General features: G+C 36.0%; 2 long non-coding RNA genes across 3 annotated transcripts in view; one reads left to right on the top strand and one right to left on the bottom strand.

Moving 5' to 3' along the window:
* Positions 1 to 7,073, top strand: part of LOC125162732 (uncharacterized) — a 524,310-nt gene extending 517,237 nt beyond the window's left edge. The window contains exon 9 of the long non-coding RNA XR_007151148.1: positions 6,694 to 7,073. This is a non-coding gene — a long non-coding RNA (uncharacterized LOC125162732). The remainder of the gene's footprint in view (positions 1 to 6,693) is intronic.
* On the bottom strand, positions 3,507 to 15,798 carry LOC125162734 (uncharacterized). Of its 2 annotated transcripts, XR_007151152.1 has the most exons (3): positions 15,673 to 15,798; positions 11,355 to 11,613; positions 3,507 to 3,553 (listed from the first exon to the last, which is right to left on the bottom strand). It is a non-coding gene; the product is annotated as an uncharacterized LOC125162734 (long non-coding RNA). The 2 variants fall into 2 exon arrangements; XR_007151151.1 differs by lacking the exon at positions 3,507 to 3,553 and having other exon boundaries at positions 10,523 to 11,613.
* Between the last annotated feature and the right edge of the window lie 9,370 nt (positions 15,799 to 25,168).

Below are 25,168 nucleotides of genomic sequence, written 5' to 3'. Positions count from 1 at the left end.
ACCCAGTAATGACCAATATTCCTGTAGTTAGAAAGGCCTTTTTTTAGAATATTATATCCAGAAACATTAATGAGAGGAGTGCATCTTCTGTTTCCTAAAAATTTTAAACTCTGTATAACTGAAGGCAGTATTAACAGAGTTGAGAGAAAAAAATGACAAAATGACAAAATAATAGGTTTAAGCCTACATAAAAAGTTATCTGAATATAAAAAAGCTACTACCTTAAAATACGAATGCTCTTGAAAATCTAAAAGATGATTGATAATTACAGAAAATGGACAAGTAATAGATATAAAACATGTTCCACTACTAATCAAAGCAATGTAAAATGAAATTACAAAATAATATGTTTCGCCTCTCATAAAATGAATTGTTAGTAATCTGAGCTGAGCAGGGTATAGGGGGAATGACAAACCCTCTTAGATGAGAAGCGAGATTTTAAATTGGAACATTTTTAGAGGGTGATTTAATAAGATAAATAAAAAATTTAAATGCAAAAATTTTGCCTCAGCAATTCCACTTCTTGGAACATATTCCAATGAAACAATTGGACAAGTACACAAAATTTGTGTGCACATATGTAGAGATTTTATAAGGAAATAATATAGATAGATTGAAAATAACCCTGAGAGTTGATGGGGGATGGGAGGGAGGGGAGGGTGGGTGATGGGTATTGAAGAGGGCATTTTTTGGGATGAGCACTGGGTATTGTATGGAAACCAATTTGACAATAAATTTCATAAAAAAATAAAATAACCCGAATGTTTATTGGTGAAATTTGGCTAAATAAAGAATAATAGAGTTATAAAATGGAATACGGTAGAGCCTTCAAAAGGATCAAGTGATTATTATGTAGAGTTTTTCCTGAATGCAAGCACGGTCACACACTAGGAAATCAAGCATAATAACTTTCTATAATAATATATGAGAAGATCATATATCTATAAATGTTTGTTATAGATCGAATAATGTCCCTCCCCAAAGGAAATTCAGGCAATGTGACCATGGAGGCAAGGATTAGAATGACATAGCCAAAAGCCAAAGAATGCCAGTAGCTACCAGAAGCTAGACCAGGCAAGGAATGATGCTTCCCCAGAGACTCCAAAGGAACCTAGGCCTGCAGACATCTTGATTTTAGTCCAGTGGAACTGCTTTTGGACTTCTGGCCTCTAGAACTGTGACAGAATAAATTTCTGTTGTTTTCAGCAAGTTTCTGGTAATTTGTTACAGCAGGCACTGGAAACTAATACAGATTTGGTGCTGAGAAGGAGATGCTACTGCAACACATACACAAAAATGTGAAAATGGCTTTGGAATTGAACAGTGGGTCGTGGCTGGCAGAATTTTGAAGTCCATGATAGAAAAAGCCTAGATTTCCTTAAAAGGACTGTTGGTAGAAAAGGGAATCTTCAAGATGTTGCTGGTGAGGGCTAAGAAGGAGAGCATGACGGAGAAAGCCTGTATTGTCTTACAAGATACATACACTGCCATACACAAGATGTCGGTAGCAAAATGCATGCTGAAGCTGCTGGGAAGGCTCAGAAGGAAATGAGGAACAGTATTTTCAAAACTTGAGAAAAGGGGATCCTTGTTATGTAGTGGCAGAGAATCTAGCTGAATTGTATTCTGCCAGGTTATATGGAAAGCAGAATTTGTAAGTGATGACCTGTGGTTATTTAGCTGAGGAGATTTCTAAGCAAAATGTTCAAAGTCCAGGCTGGTTTCTTCTTGTTGTTTACGATAAAATGGGAAAAGAAAGAGACAAATTAAGGGAAGAATTATTAAGTAAAAGAAAACGAGGACTTGATTTTGGAATTTCTCAGTCTATCCAGACAAAATTAGGAGATTCACTGTTAGAAGTATGTGTTCTGGCAAGATGGCTGAGGGTATAGCTGGCGGGACAAAATTTGCAGGAGAGATTAGGCATGTGTGACTCATGGATACCCTGAACAGTCTCAGTAGAAGTGAGGAATAGAGATGGGGTGATCCAGGAGAGATCTTTAGACGACCATAATGTCTAATGGTGTGAATCTCATGATATATATGCAGACTCACAAAGTGTTTGAAAATGTTATTCCAACACCGCCAGCTGTTATGCAGACATTGCCAACATGGACCAAAAGGCACAGGGAAAGAATGAAATGAAGTAAGGCTTTTGGACCCCCCAAATTCTACAGGCAAGAAACAGAATGATAAAACTACTCAGTTGCAAAAATATTACCACCCTTCAAAAAAAAAAAATGACTCTGAAGGCAGAACCTTGGGCTCAGAGGGTGAAACCATGGAAATGTATACAGTTTTATCTTTATGTGTTTTTACATAAATAGTATCTGATCTTACTGTTTCTTTTTTGTATTCGACACTATGATTTTAAAATTTAACCACATTGCTATGTACATATCTAATCTGTTGCTCCCATCTCTGAGTCCTTCCAGGGGATATTCTTGTATATGTCCCTTATAATAGATTTATTCTCTATGGTAGCACAAGGTAGGATTATAATTCCTGATCCCTGGTTGTCAGGTAGACCATGTGCCTAGTTCTAACCAATGAATTGTATGAAGAGTGACATGTGTCATTTCTGGGTTAGAGCATTTAATCACCCGTTCAGGACTTCCTAAGACCTGCTTCTCCCTGTGGCTCAGGGATGAGCAATGTTCAAAAAAGGCTGCTTTATCAGCATGGTCCCCAAAGAGACTAGCTAAGTAAGGAAGCCCCTGCCAATGCATGCTGGACACATAGTGTGAACAAAAATGAACTTGTGTTTATTCAAACCACGGAGATTTCGGGATTCTTTGTTTCACAACACAACTGAGTTTATCCTGACAGCTGTGTCTTTTAAGACACTCTGTGAGAATCTATCTGGGGTATATACCCTGGAGCAGAATTGGTATGTGTATACCTAAGTTGGCTAAGTACTGACAGCTCTCCAAGATGGCTACCCCAGTCTACACTCCCTACATGCCCCATCCCTGCCAACATTTCACATTTTCCAGCTTCTAATTTTTGTGACACTAATTGGCATAAATGGATATCTCATTATTTCTTTATTTGCATTTCTCTGATAAAAATTAATTTAGGGAATTATGCTCATTAGCCTTTGGGAATTTGTTGTCTATACATTTTTTTTGTTGTTCATATGCCTTGTCCATTTTTCTATCATAGTTGCACAATTGTGTTTCCCTTGTTGATTTTTAGGATTTCCTTTTATAAATAATAATCAAAGGATATTAGAATAATCAAGGTCAGTTAGATATTAAAAATATCTTCTCCATTTGTCTACTTACTCTTTCCATCATGACCTGAGCTGACCAAAATTCTTCTTAATTCTGATGTGATCAAAGCACTAATTTTTTGCACTTTGAAATTTTGTTGAAGGGGCGCCTGGGTGGCTCAGTTGGTTGAGCATCCGACTTCGGCTCAGGTCATGATGCAGTCTGTGAGTTCAAGCACCATGTTGGGCTCTGTGCTGGCAACTCAGAGCCTGGAGCCTGTTTCAGATTCTGTGTCTCCCTCTCTCTCTGTCCCTCCCCTGCTCATGCTGTATCTCTCTCTGTCAAAAATAAATAAACATTAAAAAAATTAAAAGAAAATTTTTTGTTGAAGAAATCCTTTCCCACTGTTAGGTTACAAGCATGTTTATTATTATTTTTTTTAATGTTTACTTATTTTTAAGAGAGAAACAGAGTGCAAGTGGGAGAGGGACAGAGAGAGAGGGAGACACAGAATCTGAAAGCAGGCTCCAGGCTCTGAGCTGTCAGCACAGAGCCCAATGTGGGGCTCAAACCCATGAATTGTGAGATCATGACCTGAGCCGAAGTCATGCTCAACAAACTGAGTCACCCAAGCACCCCTACAAGCATATTTTTATATACCCTATTCTGAAGGCTAGAATGCTAAAATGTTGAAATGTTAAATGTTTGAATGATATAATTTCTGATAGCCTTGTTTTTCTTTTCGGTATTTATTGAGCACTCACTATGTTCCAAGTATGGTGCAAAGTATTTATTTAATTCTTGTAGCATTGCTTTGAGGAAGGTACCATTAGAAAACCTGTTTTACAGAGAAGCAAATTGAGCCTCAGAGAGGCCATGTGAATTCCCCAAGGTCATATAGCTAATAAGTGACAGAATTTGTATTGTAATCAGGTGGTCTTATTTTAGAATGTCCTTGTTCATGGGCATAGGATAGTATGAGTTCAAGGTTCAACTAACTGACTTCTCTTTATTGAGCATCTATGTGTGTATCACACACCAAGCAAGCCCTGCCTTTGGGAAAAGTAATCATTTCATATATATGTTTATATATGTCATATTGTTTTTGATATTTTTAATATATATACTTTAAAAAAGGTATTAGCTTTCCTTTTTAATTACTATGTAGAATTTCTTTTGAGCATTTCTGCCAGATGTTATGTTAGATGCTGGGATGTGGCAATGAACAAGAAAGGGAGGTCTCTACACTCCTCGAGCTTAGAGGAGGAGACAGACAGTGAATCCCTAAATGACCTCAGCCAAGCAAAGAGGTGGGATAAAACTATTCCAAGCAGTAGGAATGGCATGGACATTAGGCAGGAAAATGTATGCATTTATCCAGCAAATCCCTGTAGATCACAGGGTTGTCTCCTTAAAGAGGAAATAGAAAAAGCATTGAGTTCTCATAGGATTTAACAAAAATCCCACAATTTCTTACTCAACATATCCCATTTTAATGATTAACTTCATGAGGTCAATCTCTTAAGATAGAGGACTATAAAATATTCCTTTGTTATAATACTATAGTTTGTCATCATGGGATTATTTTAATTAAAGCACTTGATTAAACCCTAATTGGTAAGTATTTAATTAAAGTATCTGATTCAGATCAAACCAGAGAAATCCGGTTTCTCTAATGTTCTTCAAATACACAAACATGCACACATTCACATACTCATGCCGAAACATTCTCACACACATACACAAGCAGTAACACAACCACACTCACAGGCACACCCTCAGACACACTCACATACTCCTGCGTATTCGTGTGTAGTAGAGCATCCTCGCACTCACAGTCATATAAACACCCACACACTCCTCTGACATAAACCCACACTTTCTAAGGGGCGTACAACTCATTTATGCAACATTTTAACAAATACTCACTGGTAATATACCAAATGCCAAGCCCTAGAGATACAACAAAAAAAAACCCAGGATTCATCTCTGCCCTCATGGGGCTGACCTTCTAGTGGGGCATACAGAGACTCAACCAGACAGCAAAAAATGTACATTATAATTCCAGGTTGTAATGAACACCATGGAGAAAATAAGCCAGGTGATGAGACAACAGTTACTGGAGGTAGTCACCATGTTTAGAGCAGATGGAAAAGGCTTCTCTGGAAGATGAAATTTGAACCGAAGCCTGAATAACAATAATGAGCCAGCCATTCAGAGGAAGGGGAAAAGAACAGTGCAGGCTGAGAGGAGAACAAGTGCCTGGACAAAGGGCTTTGTGTGGACAAGGAACCAAAATGTGGTCATATGGCTGAACTTTATTGAGTAGAATAAGAGCTAGGAAGGGACACAGGAGTTAAGTCCAGCCAGCCCTTATAAACCGTGGGGCTGAGTTGGGGCTTATTATAAAAACAAACAAATAGTAGACCGTGTATAATGTAAGTGCCCCCAGTTGATAGGATTTATAGTTCTGTAAGTCTATTCCGGCTACAGTTTGAGGAATGGACTTGACAAGGGTGGAAGCTAGGGACCCATTGGGAGGTCAGTGCACTCAGCTAGGAGAGAGAGATGATGGCGGTATGGGCATGAGTGGTCACAGTGGAACTGGGGAGAAGGGCGTGGATTTCGGATGTGTATTGGAAGTAAGAAAGCCAGGACTTTGTCAAAGATTTGATGAGGTGATGAGATAGGGTAGGGTTAAGGATGCCTAAGCGGGTCTTCTGCTTGAGCATCTGAGAACATTTGTGATAGGTGGCCTTTGTGTAATCACTGCCTGTATCATAGTAATGGCTTCTGTTTATCCAGTGCTTACTGTGTGCCAAGTATGTGCTTTGTATTATCTCATTTATTCTTTGCAACATCTGTATAAAGTAGGCCCTGTTATTATCATCTCTGTCTTAGAAATGAGGAAAGTAAGGCTCAGTGAGGTTAACTTCCTCAGTTCCAAGGACTTGTATGTAGTGTTGGAACAAGAATTTAAAGGCAAAAACGCTGAACCCACAGTCACCTCAGTGAGACATTGAGTAACCATTACTTCAGGAGCCTATCACTCCACATTTGAATTGCCAGGATCTTTACTACTAGCTTCTCTTTTGTTCGCATGTTGACTCAAATTGTGACCAGTTCACTGCAATTTGTATCCTTACCCTAGACATGGAAGAACAAGTAAAGTGCTGACCATTCATTTTTCTACTTATGCTGGAAAAAAAGGTAGTGCAGGTGGATTAGAATTATAAATGTAAATGAAGATTGAGGATTATATTTGGATTTTATTTTGCCTCCAATTAATATGAATGAGAGGCTTAATCATTATTATATCTATATCAAATGAATAATTTCAGAGATGAGTGCTTTGGGTATAATTTTTCCCCCATTACTAATTAGGGTTGGGAACACACTGTTGGCATGAATCAGAACCTATTATTAAATATGATATTACTCCTGATTAATTGGATTATTCCTTTTCTGATACTTCTAGGGCTGTCCCCCTCCCCATTCAGCAATGCACAAGACTCATGATCCTCCTTTCTTCACACTTACTCCCGATATCATCTGCTTCTGTGACTTCAATTCTCACCACCTGGCCAGTCCTGACCCTCTGCACCCTTGACCTCTCTCAGAGCTCTGTGCAGCATTTCTTGTCCACTGGCTCCAGGCAGGAGGGAGAGAGAAAAGGAAGAGTGCACTCTAGAGAGTAGAGTGGTGAGAGACGATGAAGATGATAATGATGACTACTAGGTGTCAGGGGAGACAAGCCGGATTCAAGGTCCTATTTAATATATTTAAAGGAAATTTTAAGACATTAAAAAGGAAAGTTTTATCTGCACTATCCATGCAGGCCCTGTGAGTTTGAAGACAAATCTACACTCAGATGCTGAACATTGAGCTATTTCTGTTTATAGAGAGCACCCAATGTTGTGGACTCAAGTGAATATATGTAATTGAACACATACTGCGTAGGGACCATAATCCCTATATCCAACACTCTAAATATAAGGCCCATATCTTGTATATACAGAGGACAAACATAATCTAACCAGAGACAGTCCTAGGTGGTCAGAGAATCCACAGGGGGTTGCTTGCCTGGATGGTATATAGGACAAAATGGGGGAAAGAAGTCCTAACTCAATATGCACTGTTCAGAAGTTTTCTAAACAAAATAGAGTTAGGTGCTAATCTAACCTAGAGGAAAGAGTGTGTTCTTTACACTACATCTGACCCTCCCAATTCCCACCCCATACCATGATATCTCTCTTAATGCGGGGGGCGGGGGGGGGGAAGAAGGCAGTAGAAACATGACATGAGAATACAGAGGGATATAAAAATGGGAAAGAGGGAGGAGGTAAAAGACACTGATCAATTAATCCTCCCATTTTTTAAATCAGAGAAAACCTTGGCATTCAGTAATGATGAATCAATGCTGCTGACAGATACATCATGTTAGGATCTCAACAATCTAATTCTTCCGTCAACAGAAAAGGCAGGTAATTACTGCATTATCAAAAGTCTTGAAAAATACAGGAAGGAATGCCACACCAGTACCAGTGCCGCATTATCTGACTAATTTTATTAAAAACTTAGCATCATGTGTGAAACTGATCACCACTCCTGGAGAGAGCTGGGAGGCGGTTAGGGAAGGACGTTAAAATCCTGCAGGGTAATTCTTCTTAGGAGAGAAATACCTTTTTATTAGAAAAACAAACCAAAAAAAAAAAATATATATGAAGGGTCATTTCAGTTGTGGAAAGACAGGCCTTAGGACATGGCCAGTTGTGAGATAAGGATAAATAAAGCATTGAATTGTTCCTCATAATGAAATGGGAAGAATTTTAATTTTCAGGGACATGAGAGAGAGCTCATCTCTGGACAGTCCAGAGATGAAAGGAGAAGGAAGAAGATAACGTTAAAGGAAAAGTCACAAAATGATAATTCTCAATAGCACAAATGGTCAAAGGACTTACAAGAACATCAGTGTCTAATATTAACCTTATCTGCTGTGCTATAACTCAGTGTAACTAATCACTAGATCAACAATAAAAGTCTATTACACATAACTATCTTTGGTAGCTGCTTTGTTTGGATTGTGTTTTAAGGAATTTAAAAGGGAGTTCTGATCTCTGGTAAGTCAACTAAAGAAAAGACAGCTTCCACAAGAGGTCAGAAACAAATGAGATGAAAATTCAGCAGAAGCCAAAAACTAGAACAAGAAACGTTTCAGAGGCTCCTCAAAGAGACACACTGTGGTACACACTAAGTTTCCCACCGTAGGGAGATACTCACATTACTTGAATTTAATGGTAAAACTCATAAGGCTAGAAGACTGAGGCTTATCTCTGAGTTATATTGCATACATCAAAAAATTGTTTAATCTGTTCCTCGTTGTTTAAGATAGCTTGAAAGGGAAACAAATCCCCAACAATAGATGATTAAGAAAAAAATGATAATCATCTGCTAGATGGAAAATTATGTAATCAATAAAATAATATTTACAAAGGATTTAAAATAAAATGTAAAGTTTTGGTATGTTGTTTAAGATGAAAATAAATATGTAGTATTATTGGAACTCTGCATTACCTAAATTCATCCTAGGAATACAGAGGTGACTTGATTCTAAGAAATTTATTAATATACTTCCACCAGTTAATAGATCAAAGGAGGAAAATGCATTCGTCTTCATAGATACTAAAAATACAATATCCATTCTTGATTTTTATAATTCATTAGCATAATAATAGATGGATACGTCCTTACCATGATTTTCTATCTAAAGCCAAAGCTAGAATCTTGCTCAATGTTGGGTACAACCCTATTAAAGTCTAGGAACAATTTAATATTGTTCAAGCTGTACTAACAAATGGAATAGGCTAGAAAACTAGTATATATATATACTAGTACATATATAACTAGTATATATATATATGTATATATATATATATGTATGTAGTATATATATACTAGTTTTCTAGCCTATTCCATTGATAATATGTATGTATGTATGTATGTGTGTGTATATATATATATATGTACATGTACATACATATACATACAGGAGAACATACATTGTATACATATGTATATACATATATACATATATGTGTATATATATATACATACACATATATATATACATACAGTAGAATACCAGAAGCTATCTACAAATAAAAGACTATAAAATATTTAAAACATTGTATATAGCATGCTTCTATCTGTATAAGGAAAAAAAAGCAAGTTTGTATATACACAGACTGTTTAGAAAAGGAAGTTTGAAAAATAAGGGGAAGAGTTGGAATCTGGAGGTCTGGGATGGGAAGGACATTTTTCATATAAACCCTTTTTTTACTATTTGGATTTTTGATTTGTAAGTATTATTTTACAACTAAGAGAAATTAAGAATTAAAAGAAAAAACTTCAAAGATAAAAAATGACAGAAAATTAAATGTTTAATAATAGTTGCTTAAATAAACTATGATAAAGGTACTTTATGGGATTTAAGGCAGGCATTAAAAATTATATGTATGGAATTAAAGTTAAATGAGAACATATGCCATATTGCTCAATGAATATTTGTTGAATGAATGGAATGATGAATCCCAAATGGGAGGAGAAATAGGATAAAAATTATGGATACTGAATAATCATAATTATATAACACCATAAATAAATAAATATATATATTTATAGAGATAGAGAGAGAGAGAGAAATGTAAAAAGGAAAGAAAGAAGGGGCGCCTGGGTGACTCAGTTAAGAATCCGACTTCGGTTCAGGTCACGGTCTCATGATTTATGAGTTCGAGCGCCACATCAGGCTCTGTGCTGACAGCTCAGGGCCTGTAGCCTGCTTTGGATTCTGTGTCTCCTTCTCTCTCTCTGCCCCTCCTCCACTCATGCTCACTCTCTCTCAATAAATAAATAAATAAATAAATAAATAAATAAATAAATAAACAAACATCAAAAAAAATTTTTAAAAGAAGGAAAGAAAGAAAAATGTAATAGTGATCTCTTCTGCTTGGTGGTATTATAGTGTACAATTAAAAACATTCCTTCTATTTTTCTGATCTTTCAGAAATTTATGTAATAAATGTGCATTCTTTTAAAATGAAAAAGACTTTTAATTTAGGAAGCAAGATGCTCTATCTGCTTTTCTGAAGAAATGTGGAAAATAGCAAATAGATTACTCCCCACAGGCGGTTCATGCAGACCCTACAGTGTGGGCACAACTTCCTTAATGCTCACCCTGAACTACACTGTTGATTTTGAGTTGTACTTACAAAATAAACAGTGGGCCAAAAGTAAAAACACTGATACAATTGAACGTGATCTGATTTATTCTAAAATCACAGACTTGCCTGAGGCACAATTCTTTAGGAAAACATTCCAACAGCTAAAAGAAGCTTGTACTTAAAGCAGGTAAAGTTTCATTCATAAAATTATTTCCTGCTCCTATTACAGCATTGCAAAAAAATTAGAAACTGCTGCTCCTGGACTTTAAATTTAGTATATATATATATATATATATATATATATATATATATATATATATACACTTTGAAATAAGTGGTTATGTGAAAAATGTCTAAAGCACTCAGATGATGTTTGTTAATGGTGGTAAGTTTTAATAAATTTATTTGAAGTCCAATGGAATCACTATTGGAAATCAAGTCTTAGTAAAGTAAGGGATTTTCTTATCTCTGTAATACATATTTAGATATTTTTAGATTAAGGACCAAGCTATTGGTCTATGGTATATAAATTTATTCTTTGCTTCAGCGTTTACCAGTAATTGATAAAAGTTACCTCACATACCAAATCTCCTAGTCTACCCAAACCCTTTGCCCACTTAAACATTTTTTTATAAGAGTGGTGCTCATCTTTTTTAATACGAGACATAAACTAATTTTTCTTTTGCTAATTTATAAACAAAATATTTTCTTTCCTTGCATTTGAATTACTATGTTTTTAAAAATATGTTTCCAAAATTTTGAGAGGAGAAATAAAAGCTCAGTGGTTCCATATTCCCTTTCACATTAAGAGTTTAGTAAATTTTTCAATAACCTCAGTAATCTGTGTTCCCCCCAACACACGCATATTTCCTAGGCAACATAGTTGTGTGTAGCCAGAATAGTCCGTTGGAATCATTACCATTTCAGATCCACTTCATTCCTTTGCTCATTTTGTTCTTGCCAAAGTCTTGTCTTCTATCCTTGGCCTGAACTGTTCTGCTTCAAGGTGACTCAGGAGGTGGCAGTCAAGCTGTCGGCTGATGCTGCTTGATTGCTGTTAAAGACTTGACTGGAGTTAAAGAATCTTCTTTCAGCTCACTCACATGGTTGTTGTCTGTTAGCCAGCGCCTCCATTTCTCCCCACACGGACTTCCGCATAAGCTGTCACTACTGGCATCCTCCAGGGTTATTAATAGGAGGGAAGGAGAACAAGAAGAAAGCCATAGGATATGAATACCAGGAGTGGGGAGTATTGGAAGTCATGTTGGAGGCTGGCTACCCTCAGAACTACTACACTTAGAAGCCCAGATGAGGGGCAGCTGGGTGGCTCACTTGGTTAAGCAGCCAACTTCGGCTCAGGTCATGATCTCCCAGTTCGTGATTTCAAGCCCAACGCCCCACGCCAGGCTCTGTGCTGACAGCTCAGAGCCTGGAGCCTGCTTCGGATTTCTCTCTCTCTCTCTCTCTCTCTCTCTCTCTCTCTCTCTCTCTCTCTCTCTGCCCCTCTCCTGCTCATGCTCTGTCTCTGTCTCTCTCTCAAAAATAAATAAACATTAAAAAAAAAAAAGCCCAGACGAAGTCCCAGCTTCTCTTGGAAGCTTTCTTTAATTGCTACACCTCTATGATTTCTTTCTTCTCAGAACACTTTTAGAAGCAATTCTCTACCATAGTTGGGTCTTAATGTCATTTAAAAATTTTTTTAAGTTTATTCATTTATTTTGAGAGAGAGCACGGGGGAAGGGCAGAGAGAGGAGAGAGAATCCCAAGCATGCTCTGCACTAGCAGTGTGGAGCCCCATGCGGTCTCCAACTCATGAACCATGAGATCACGACCTGAGCTGAAATCAAGAGTAGATGCTTTGGGGTGCCTGGGTGGTTCGGTCGGTTGAGCGTCCGACTTCGGCTCAGGTCATGATCTCACGGTCTGTGAGTTCGAGCCCGACGTCGGGCTCTGTGCTGACCGCTCAGAGCCTGGAGCCTGTTTCAGATTCTGTGTCTCCCTCTCTCTCTGCCCCTCCCCTGTTCACGCTCTGTCTCTCTCTGTCTCAAAAATAAATAAACGTTAAAAAAAAAAAAGATGCTTTACCCACTGAGCCACCCAGGTGCCCCTCATTTTTGAAATTTTTTACGTGTTTCATTTTAAGTAATTCTTCCCAGTGCAGTGTAAATTCCTTAACTACAGTAAGACTCAATATATTTGATAATTACTATCTCAATTTCAGCAATATTGGGCTTAGTCAATATTGGGATGAGTCTATTTGAGGATAGTGGTACTGAACACTGCATGCTGATTAAAATGGCCTACAGAGCTTTTAAAAAATACCAATCCCTAGGTGATATGCCCAGATGGGCACTGGTATTTACTTAGATGCTTCCCAGGTGATTACAATGAGCAGCCAGTAGCTTGGAATATTTCCTGCCTCGGTCATAAAATTAAGAGGAACCTATTTTGAATTGTTTGTTGTTGTTTATCATCTTACAATTCCACCAAACAAAACATTTGCTATTTTTGATACAGTTCTCTTAATTAAAAATATTGGGAGACTGATCAAGTAACCATAACTCCATTAGTGAATCTAGTTTTTATACGTATATATTTTTTGCTTCATACTCTGTCCAAAATAGAAATATACATAATTGCTTTTCCAAAATGTGCAATTATCATGTCCTCTAATAGAAAAATTAAATCACTGAATATAATAAAAAATTGCCCAAGAGTCATGACAATCAGCTGAAATGGTTACAACTGCAGGTCATAAAATTACTTCCAATAGATAAAATTTATAGTCTGAAGATTGTTTTCCACCCAGCCATTTAAGATCTGTCAGGAAAGGAAGTGTCTGTTTCACTTGATGTCCTTAAATCTTTTCTCTTCTTTTACATTGTCCATGAGATTTTTAAATTCCTTACCAGCTCTGTTTCCAAAGGTTCCCCACTATCCCACCTCACCCCCACCCTTCACCCCTGCCCCCAACCACAGTCCACAATCCTGAAAAGGATGGAGTGAAAAAGGCCTTTCTGATACAAAAGAGTTTTTCAAATACATGGCTTTCATGACTTGAGATGTCACAAGGGAAAGAGATTCTTTACTGCCTGATTAGAAAAATCAACTGTTTTCAATTGCTTATTTAATGGTATTAGCCTTAGTCCTTTTGCCACTCTAATTCCCATCCTCTAATTTGAAGAAATAAGTAGTGAGCTCATTTACCTCTTAAGAATAAGATGCTTCTGTGGTAGGAGAAGCTCTTTTTGAAAAGGTTAGTTAACTAATTCAAATCAGAGACTAAAGTTTAGGACAATGATTCTCAAATGTGGTACACATCCTTTACATTTTTTTGTAAAGTACTTATTTGGGACCTAAACCAGACCTAATCAGCATCTTACAATGTAAAATTTGCACTGATGAACAGTGAATGAAACAAAGACCATTAAGCTTTGCTCGTATTTCTAAGACACTTCTCTCTGTCCAGCATAAATAGATTAGACTAACAAAAAAGTACATGACTGTTGAAAGTAAAACAAGGGAAGGTAAAATTGCAACATTTAAAGACAAAATAGAAATTATGATTATCATCGAGGTTCCTGATTAATAGTTGAAATAATGCAGAATTATAGAGGGTTTATAACAGTGCTTAATAGTAGACCAAAACAGAACAAACCCAGAACGTTTTTCCCTACCATCACAAAGAAAAAGAAATCAGAGCCCCATGATAAAAAGTTTAAAAGCCAAATTTCTACCACAAATTTCACCGATTTCTGAGTGAAAATAACAGGACTTCACAACAGACACTTCGTATCCTAACCTTACCCCTGGCTCAGTATCAAACTGTGTTGCAGTTTCCTCTTATATTAGGCCAGATTGTTTTGTTTGCAAGTTATAGTTTAATTTTTAAAAACCGACTCTATACACTTCCTCTAAATGCATATTTTAGCAATTTCATTCTTTTTCTTCCCACTTAATTTATAAAATAGAAAAATATGCAATAAATTGTTTACATAATTGTTCAAATATTGTTGCACAAGATGGCAATGAAATTCAAATAAAACTATAGCCTGCAAAACAGGTCCAGAAAGCAAGTGCTCTAATTGTCCATTCGGCTGTTAAATGAAAATATGAGTTGGGGGCAATAGAGTTCTAGGAGTAGTGATGCAAAATATAGCAAAGTACGTACTTTCAACCTGTACCCTGAAAAGAGGTTTTTCCCCAAATAGTTGAAATATAACTGCCTATAATTAAACATAACTAACACTTTACCTAAATTCATTTACTGTGTATTTTAGGTCTAAACATTTCACTGGTTAAGAAAACTTAAAGGAAACAATTGTGACTTAAATAGTGAGAAGTCAGAGATACGACTGAGAGTTTCTTCAAAGGCAAAAAAACAAATGAATAACTCAAATGAAGTTGTGTTTGAAAACTATATTTCCTGAAGTATGCTTTAATAATCTCTGCAAATTGGAACAAGCCAAGGGAGATAACCTCTATAGTGTTGAATATAATATCTCAAATGAACTGGCATCAAAGATGAAGATGATGTTATAAAGTCAACATTTCCCCCATTTTCTTCCTGGATATCACCCAAAGCAGCACAGAGAAGGAGATAAAATAACACAAACTCCTCTTTTTTTTTTTTTTTTTTTTTTTTTGCAGAACGAGTACTGAACGATAAACTAAAAACTAAGTGTAGAGTTCCCCATAAGGGTGCAGGGATGCCTGTGCCAGAAGAACAAGGGGGAAAATACGGCTTCAGATTTAAGAATGATTCAGCAAAACACACTTCTTAACAATGAGGGATACCCTCTGAGATGCCAAATCCAATGCCTTGTTTGCAACAATGCAAATAGGCTGCATGTGCTAGAGGCAGGAACTACTCTGGATCTGGCTTACTTCTGGGAATCAAAAGGATGGCAACAAACAAGGAATCATACAGATCGGCTGTATTTGCAGGGAGTATTTGCAGAAAGTGAGTGCAGAGATCTGGCATTGTGAAAAACTTCCTATCCTTATTGACTTGGGAAAGTTGTAGAGAGACAAACTGATCCACAGAATTCTGGATCCTCAAGATAATTCCAGCTAACCTGGAATATAGCCATCAACTTTCCCAAACATAAGACTCCTGAAAATAACTGACCTTGGGGAAATTCATTTGCTTTGAAGATGAGTAATGAAAAAAAAAGGAAGTATCACCAGAGATACACGAATATACTGCGAGAAGGAAACAAATACGAGTATCTTACCAAGAATATTAAGCAGAAATTTTATGGGTCGCCTGGGTGGCTCAGTTGGTTAAGCGTCCGACTTCAGCTCAGGTCATAATCTCGCAGTCTGTGAGTTCCGGCCCCGTGTCGGGCTCTGTGCTGACATCCCAGAGCCTGGAGCCTGCTTCAGATTCTGTGTCTCCCTCTCTCTCTGCCCCTCCCCTGCTCATGCTCTATCTCTCTGTGTCTCAAAAATAAATAAAAACATTAAAAAAATGTTTTTAAACAGAATTTTTTTCCTATTGTATCAGATAAATTGGGGCCAAATTTTTCAACAGAATTTAAAAACCTCAATCAAGCAGTACTTCCTATGAAGAATGAACATGGAAAAGATATTTTAAAGCTCAAGGAATAGATAAGACAGTAGGAAGAGATAAATTATAAGTTCAACTATAAAGTGAAAGAAAAAAATGACAAAACCATCCCTCAAATAAAGGCGAAATAGAAAGAAGCACAATGGAGAAAAGATTGCAGAAAACAATAAAATATAGATATAAGAAAAGTAAGGAAATGAAATAAAGAGGTAAAAGGGAACAGGGGCAAATTGACTCAAGATTCGCATAGAGTCCAAAAAGAAAAAAAATGAAAAAGAACAAGTGATTTACAATATAGTTCAAGTTTATTTCCCTGAAATAAAAGATTTGGACTTACATAGTAAAAGAAAAACTCTGTCAAAGAAATGTATATTCAAAATAAGGAACAATAAAACATTCCCTAGGAAATTTTTGAGGAGTTCAGTGAAAAAGAAACAAGTATTTGGGCAATCAGGCAAAAAGCTCAAGTTACTTTTAAGGTATGGGGTGTGGGTGGGGGATGAAGTTGGTCCCAGACTTTTCTATAGAAAAATTCAAAGCCAGAGGGCCTCCTGGGTGGCTCAGTTAGTTAAGCTTCCGACTTCAGCTCAGGTTATGATCTTGTGTCCATGGGTTCCAGACCTGTGTCAGGTTCTGTGCTGACAGCTCAGAGTCTGGAGCCTGCTTTGAATTCTGTGTCTCCCTCTGTCTCTGCCCCTCCCCCGCTCATTTTCTGTCTCTCAAAAATAAATAAACGTTAAAAAATAAAAAAAAATCCTATGTGATGTGATGTTCTTATTAAAAAGGTATTCATTAGAATGAAAACAAAAATCTAATTATCAGGAAAAAATGAAAAATATATGCATGGGAGGGGATAAGGCTAATTTGAAAGGCTTTTTTAACAAGTGTAAAAAAAAGCAAAACATAATATGATGCTGACACCAAATATATTTATCATCATAATAAATATAAATAAATTATCTCAACCATTAAGAGAAAGTGAAGCCTAACTCTGTATAAAAGACATAACTGAAAAAGTGATTCAGTGATTCAGAAGGGAAAATTGAAGGATGGGCAAAATTTTACTAAGCAAATATAAGTAGAAAGGGAAGATCATAATTTTAATACCAGACAAGATTGTATTCAGGCTCCAAATCACTAAATGATACAAAAAAGTTTACTTTCTAAAACAAGATGATAAAATTGAAAATGAAAATATACTAGTTATGAATCTGTATTGTATACCACATAACTTGGATACACTGTTCAAAGACAAAAACTATTGAAAAAGATTTCTGCTTTTCGTTTGGATACAGGAAGTGACAAGAGAATGTTCCTTCCCTCCTAAAAATGAGATACAGCTGGATAACCTAATAACAACAATAACACTTTTCTTGAACCTATCAGAGAGTTGAGTTGCAAGGCAACCTATTAAACTGAATTTTAAAAAATCACAAGTTCCTCTAAAGAGATGGAACACATGAAATGCTTCACCTTTGGCAGAGAATGAGAGGAAGATGTGACTTCCATTAAAGCAGGTAAGAAAACAGTGTTCTCTATTTGTGTCATCTGTTCTTTGTGGTTGTTTTTCCTTACCTGCCTTGTTTTGGATATTTTAATAATGTTAAGCTACCTAATTCCTTCTTGGCTTGTTTTCCCTTTCTTACTTTTACTTGTTCTTCCAGGTTTTGCAATCTATGTCTTTAACATCACATTTTACCCATATAACTTTGTGTCCACTTATGTATGCTGTAAGAAATTTGTAACATTTCATACTGTATATAATTATTGCATTATATTTTAATTCTACATATTTTGTAATCCCTACACCTTGTTACCAATTTGCTTGAGACGTTCAATGATCTTTCCATGAATTTTTCTACAACTACCTGAGAAGAAAGAAAATCTAAATGACCAATTATCATAAAATAAATATAATTGTCAAATAGCTATTCCTCCATAGTTCCAGACTGTGAGGGTTTCAGAAATTAATTCTAAAAGAAATAGATAAATCTATATTACCTAACTTATTCTAGAATATGGTAAAAAAAAAAAAGGCACTCTTCTAAATCCTTTTTATAAGGTGGCCATGTCATTGATACCAATGTATGAAACAGATTTCACATCCACACAAAAGAAAACTAACAGTGTACTTCGCTGAAAAAATCCTAAACAAAATGTTAGCAAGTGGAATCCATCAGCACATTCCAAGAATTGTACAAGAATATAACTGAGTGGGGCCGGATTATTTTAGTACTACAAGGACGAGTTAAGATTAGGAAAACCAGTAATTTAATATAAGATTGAAAACAAAAACAAGAGAGAAAACTCACAGGGTTACTTTATTAATTAGGCAACACATTCATTGGCTATAAGAAATTGTTCAAATAACAGTGGCTTAACGAAATGAAAGTTTACTTCTCTTTCCTGGAATAGATTGAGCATAAGCAATTTAGAAATGATACAGTGATACCCTAATGTTAGGGACCTTATGGCCCCAACTAACATTAGAGAATTAATAATGAAGAAGGGGGGAATAGATATTGGGCAATATAAAGTAGTGTCTCCCAGGGGTGCCTTGGTGACCCAGTTGGTTAAGCATCCAACTTCAGCTCAGGTCATGCTCTCTCTGTTCATGAGTTTGAACCTCGTGTCGGGCTCTGTGCTCACAGCACAGAGCCTGGAGCCTGCTTTTGATTCTGTGCCTCCCTCTCTCTCTCCCCCTCTCCTGCTCATGCTCTGTCTTCCTCTTTCAGGAATGAATAAACCTTAAAAAAAGCTTAATAAAAAAAAATAAAAACATAAAGTAGTATCTCCCATAGCCATCACCACTAATGATGATAATAAGATTTTTTTAAGCAGAAATCCTTGATTTAAAAAAATAAGATAAATCATAGGATAAAAATAATAAAAACTATTAGCAAGATATGTGTCTCATTCTAAAAGTCTGAAATGTAGATAATAAAAAAACATACTGGAAGCATTCTTATTAAAATCAGAGGTAAGATGGGATACCTTCAATGATGACAATTATTCAACAATGTTCTTGCAGATATTAGCCATTACAAATAAAAGTATATGAATGAGAGAAATAAAATTTGTAAAGGATGAAAAGAACTTATTGGTTGTGTTAGTTTTCTGTTGATGCATACAACCTACACCTAAAAATCAGGGACTTAAATAATAACATTTACTATCTCCCATGATTATGTGAGTTAATTAGGCAGCTCCTTTTTTTTTTTTCTTTCTAATTTATTTATTTAAATTAAAGTTAGTCAACATACAGTGTAGTATTGGATGCAGGAGTAGAACCCAGTGATTCATCACTTACATATGACACCCAGTGCTCATCACAGCAAGTGCACTCCTTCATGCCCATCACCCATTTAGCCCACCCCCACCGTGTACCTCCCCTCCAGCAACACTCAGTTTGTTCTCTGTATTTGTCTCTTTTTTTTTTTCAACGTTTATTTATTTTTGGGACAGAGAGAGACAGAGCATGAACGGGGGAGGGGCAGAGAGAGAGGGAGACACAGAATCGGAAACAGGCTCCAGGCTCCGAGCCATCAGTCCAGAGCCCGACGCGGGGCTCGAACTCACGGACCGCGAGATTGTGACCTGGCTGAAGTCGGACGCTTAACCGACTGCGCCACCCAGGCGCCCCTCTCTGCATTTGTCTCTTATAGGGGGAGAGAGAGGGGGGTGGAGAGAGAGAGAGAGATTGAGAAGGAGAGAGAAACTAAGAAACAGACTCCTAACTATACAGAACAAACTAATGGTTACAAAGGAGAGTGCATGGGTGAAATAGGTGATGGGGATTAGGAGGGCATTTGTTGTGATAAGCACCCCGTTATGTATGGAAGGGTTGAATCACTAAATTGTACACCTGAAACTAATATGACACTGTATGTTAACTAACTGGAATTAAAATAAAAACTTAAAAAAAAAAGAATAAATAAATAAGTAAATAAGTAAGTAAGTAAATAAATAAATAAATAAATAAGAAAATAGGGGCACCTGGGTGGCGTAGTTGGTTAAGCATCCAACTCTTGATTTCAGCTCAGGTCACTATCTTGCAGTTCATGGGTTCAAGCCCCGCATCAGGCTTTGTGCTGACAGCATGGAGCCTGCTTGGGATTCTCTCTCCCCCTCTCTCTCTGCCCCTCTCCTCCTCACTCTCAAAATAAATAAATAAATCTGAAAAACATTAAATAAAATAAGGTCTAGTTTTTCTGGTATAAATATGGCTACTCCGGCTTTCTTTTGACATCTGTTAGCTTGATAGATGGTTCTCTATCTCCTCATTTTCAATCTGCAGGTCTCTTTAGGTCTAAAATGAGTCTCTTGTAGGCAGCATATAGATGGATCTTTTTTTTTTTTTTTAAATCTATCCTTACACCCTGTGCCTTTTGATTGGAGCATTTAGTCCATTTACATTGAGTGATTATTTGAAAGATATGAATTTGGTGCCATTGTGTTACCTGTAGAGTTGGTATTTCTGGCAATATTCTCTCGTCCTTTGTAGTCTTTGTTGCTTTGGTCTTCTGGGGTTTTTTTTGTTTTGTTTTGTTTTGTTTTTCCTCTTCTCAGAAAGTCCCCCTTAAAATTTCTTGCAGGGCTGGTTTAGTGCTCACAAACCCCTTTAGTTTTGGTTTGTCTGGTAAACTCTTTATCTCTCCTTCCATTCTGAATGACGGCTTTGCTGGACAAAGAATTCTTGGCTGCATATTTTTCTCATTTAGGACATTTGATATTTCTTGCCACTCCCTTCTGGCCTGCCAAGTTACCATGGACAGGTCTGCTGGTAACCTTATGTGTCTACCCTAGTAAGTTAAGGAACTTTTTCCCTAGCTGCTTTCAGAATTCTCTTTATCTTTGTATTTTGAAGTCTCACTCTGATGTGTCATGGTGTTAACATATTTTTGTTGATTTTGAGGGAGTTGTTTGGGCCTCTTGGACTTGAATGCTTGTTTCCTTCCCCAGGTTAGGGAAGTTCTCAGCTATAATTTGTTTGAATAACCTTCTGCTCCTTTTTCCTGCTCTTCTTCTGGGACTCCTATGATACAGATATTATTTTGTTTTATAGAATCACTAAGTTCTCTAATTCTCCCTTTGTGATCTAATACATTCCTTTCCCTCTTCTTTTCAGCTTTATTTTCCAGAATGTTATCTTCTATGTCACTCATTCTCTCCTCTGCTTCTTCAGTCATCTTTATGACTGTATCCAGTCAGTTTTGCATCTCAGTTAATAGCATTTTTTATTTCAGCCTGACTAGTTTTTCGTCCTTTGCAGCAAGGGTTTCTCTTCTGCCTTATATGCTTTTTTTCCAAGCCCAGCATTGTTCTAAATTCTTGTCCAGATACATTGTTTATATCTGTTTTGAGCAAGTCCCTGGCTGTGATTTCTTCTTGACCTTTCTTTTGGGGAGAACTCCTCCATCTTGAGATGTTGGCTAAGTTTCTGTCTTTTGCATGTTTTAAAAGCTTGTTTTGTCTCCTGCACCTAAGAGTCCTGCTGTATTAAAAAGGGGTCATACACTGTCCAGAGCCTGGCACTTTAGGAAGTGTTTCTGGTGTATGCTGTATGCATGCTGCTGTTGGATTTTGGCTGCCCTTTCCCACTGATCAGACCTCTGCCGAGCTCTTCCTTGCAGTGGGAAGTATCTGGACATTTAATTAGGTGTACTTTGATATGTTTGTTGAAGTAAGCCTGGAAAAAGGGAGGAGGGGAGAGCCTAATCGCCAAACAAGAGAAAAGGAAAAGGAACAACAACAACAAAACAGAGAATCAAAAAACTATAAAGCCAATTACAAAGAAAATAAAAAAGAGAAAAAGAAAAAAGAAAGAAAATTAATAAAAAAGTCTGATCCAAAAAAAAAAACAAACAAGAAACTATGATCCTGTTTCTAAAAGAGAAAAAAAAAAAGAGGAAGAGGAAGAAAAAGGGAAATTGAGAGAGCATGAGCAGGGGAGGGGTAGAGAGAGGGAGAGACACAGAATCCGAAGCAGGCTCCAGGCTCTGAGCTGTCAGCACAGAGCCCAATGCGGGGCTCGAACCCATGGACCATGAGATCATGACCTGAGCCAAAGTCAGACATTTAACTGACTGAGCCACCCAGGCACCCCTAGAATGTATTTAAAATGATTAGCCATATCTCTTATAACCTCTTTTCACCTAAGTAAAGACAAAATGGTAATTTTGAAAATTTTATTTGAAAAATTTATTTTAATTTAACTTCAAAATTTTTACTTCTTTTAATATATGTATTAATTAAAATGATACAGGTGCTTTATTATCTAGTTAACAACAAAAATTATCTACTTGTAAAAGTCAGTAACTCTATACAACAAAGCTTATAGGTTATGCTACCTCACATCATGGCAATAAATTATATGGTTATTTCTAATATTTCTAACTCAAAGCATGTAATCAGTTTGTGTGTGTGTGTGTGTGTGTGTGTGTGTGTGTATGAATATACATCTATACAAAAGTTAAATTAGGAAGTGATTGTTTTAACAAAAAGTGTCATAACAAAAGAATAATCCACACAGTTCCTATAAATGACAGTCATCTACTATATACTCTAAATATTATATAGTATTAATTTATATATACTCTTTCCAGGAACTATCTATTATATAAAGTTATATAATTAAAACCTCCTGATTAAAACTATAATTTTCAAAATACGTTAACAATAATAGCACACAAACATAAAACCTATTCAAACCTATTTCTTTTAGAAATACAGAACCTTGAGGATCTTAGATATCTAAATTAATTCCTTCATTTTCATAGTGGGTATAACAGATATCCAGAGAAATTTAGTTGGCAATTAATTATTGATAAAAACAAGAATTAATGACAAAAACAAAACAATAATTAATGACAAAAACTTCTGGCTAGTTCAGAAGTTAAAATATGGATTTCTGTATCTAAATATTTTGTGTTATTTTGGGGCTGTGTGAAATATGACATATTTATGCCTACATTAGGAACTTCTCATGAACAAAATCTCCATATTAGTTCTTTCTATTCCAAATATCTAAAATTGACAGCTCTTTCTCCAATTAAAAAATAAACATAACAAACTCTTCTCCTTCACCATATAGTTAATAACTAAAAAGTCTGGACAGAATTAAAAGTTCAATCACCTAAGGATTTTAAAGAATTGACAAAAGCAGGCAGATTTTAGAGGAAAACTAAAGGTTGGAAGCAATAATCATCAGAAGGTGAATTTTCTCTATTTGAGAGACTTTACTGCAAGGTCAAGCACAGTTGTAGTACAGTGAAAAGTGGCTAAAATGCTGAGAGAAAGTTTGCTGTCTTTTTGTCCAGAGGAACTAAGGCTAGGAGACACAACAAGCAGAGTTGTGTATGAACTCAGAAAGGAGAGAGGCAGATAAGGCAAATCTAAACATTTGGGCAGACCTGGTTGACTCTAGAACCACACATGTGCTGAGATGATTGAAAGGAGTGTGAATTGAGATCTGAGCTGCTACTCACCACAGGCAAGGCAGAGGTTTCTGTTTGAATCCAACCAAACTAACCACCTGCTCAAACAAAAATATGAAGACTCTTAAGAGGAATATAACCAAATTCAGAGTCTCTACAACGTAACTGATACAATGTGCAGGATACAACTCAAAATCATTTGATGTATGAAAATCCAGGAAATGTGATCTAATCTCTAGGGAAAAGATAATCGGTAGAGGCCAATTCTAAGATGATCAATAACTTAGAATAATCAGACAAGGGTTTTAAAGCAGCTCTTAAAACTGTGCTCAGTGATATAAATGAAGATATTTGTAATGAACAATAGGAAAATTAGTGGAGAAACTATGAAAGAAGAGCCAAATGGAAATTTTAGAACTAAAAAATGGAATATCTGAAATTAAAAAAATTCATATGATGGGTTAAAGAGCTATGTGAAGATGATAGTGGAAACACTCAGTTAACTTGAAGATAGATCAATACAAATTATTCAGTCTGAAGGAGAGAGGGGAAAAAGGGTAGAAATAAAGTATAAAGAGCTTCAAGTACTTGTAGTACAATATCAAAGGGTAATTAGAATTCCAGAAGGAAAGCAGAGAAAGAAAATGGGGCACAATAAAATATGAAGAAATAATGATCAAAAACTTTCCAAATTTGGTGAAAGACAAAAATTTACAATCCAAGTACTTCAGTGAATCTAAAACAAGATAAGTATGAGGAAAACCAAGCCTAGAAATATCACAAACTGCTTAAGACCAAAGTCAGAATACCCCAAATAGTTTTTGATCAAAGTTCTTAATAAACTTTATTGATTTAAAAAAATAATTCTGAAAATATAATTGAACAGAAAACTTTCTGTCCTGAATTTCGGTTACATATTTATGTATAACTTTAGGTAAATTTAGGAAATTTCATTAAATAAAGTGTGCCAATAGGATTGTTATAAAAACAGGAAAAGCTTTAATCATGGGCTTAAAGTAACAATTTACTAAAATATACAAGAGTAAAAAGAAACTCATAAAAGATATTTTTATTTTAGTGTTTTGGAACATAGAAGTTATATTTCGGGCTTTTGAATATAGCCAAATTATTTACATTATTTATTGCATATTTTAAATAAATATGTTTAAAACAGACTCTTCAGCAGTGAAAATTCAAGAGCCTTATAGATATATAAGCAATTTTTTACATTTCCTAACTCTAAACAGAAAATTGGTTCATCTAGTGCAAAATTAAGTAGGATGTGATTGGGAAGATCTGGGTCCTAGTACTGGTTCTAGCCTAAAATGTAGCCTTGACTGAGTCACTTAACCTCATCTGAGTCTCAATTTCCTCATATTTAAGATGTGGGTTTCATATTTTCTATGGTTAAAAAAATAGAGTAATGGTTAAGAAAGTGAACACTTGTGCCAGACTGGTTTGAATTCTGGCCCTCCCACTTTTAGCTATGTGATCTTGAATAATGAACCACTTTGTTTCCTTATGTTTATGTATTTATCTACAACATGAAGCAATATCCTCTTCATAGAAGTATTGAATTAAATAATGCATGTTAAATTTTTATGTCAGTGCTCAGTAAGTGTTAGCATTAGCTTGTTTTAATTTTTTATTTTTCATTAAAAATTTTTTAATTTTTTATTTATTTTTGAGAGAGAGAGAGAGAGACAGAGCTTGAGCAGGAGTGAG

The sequence above is a fragment of the Prionailurus viverrinus genome, chromosome A3 (genome assembly GCF_022837055.1).
Source record: "Prionailurus viverrinus isolate Anna chromosome A3, UM_Priviv_1.0, whole genome shotgun sequence".
Taxonomy (NCBI): Eukaryota; Metazoa; Chordata; class Mammalia; order Carnivora; family Felidae; genus Prionailurus; species Prionailurus viverrinus.
The sequence above is the reverse complement of the archived record's forward strand: the minus strand, read 5'-3'. Positions and strand labels throughout refer to the sequence as shown.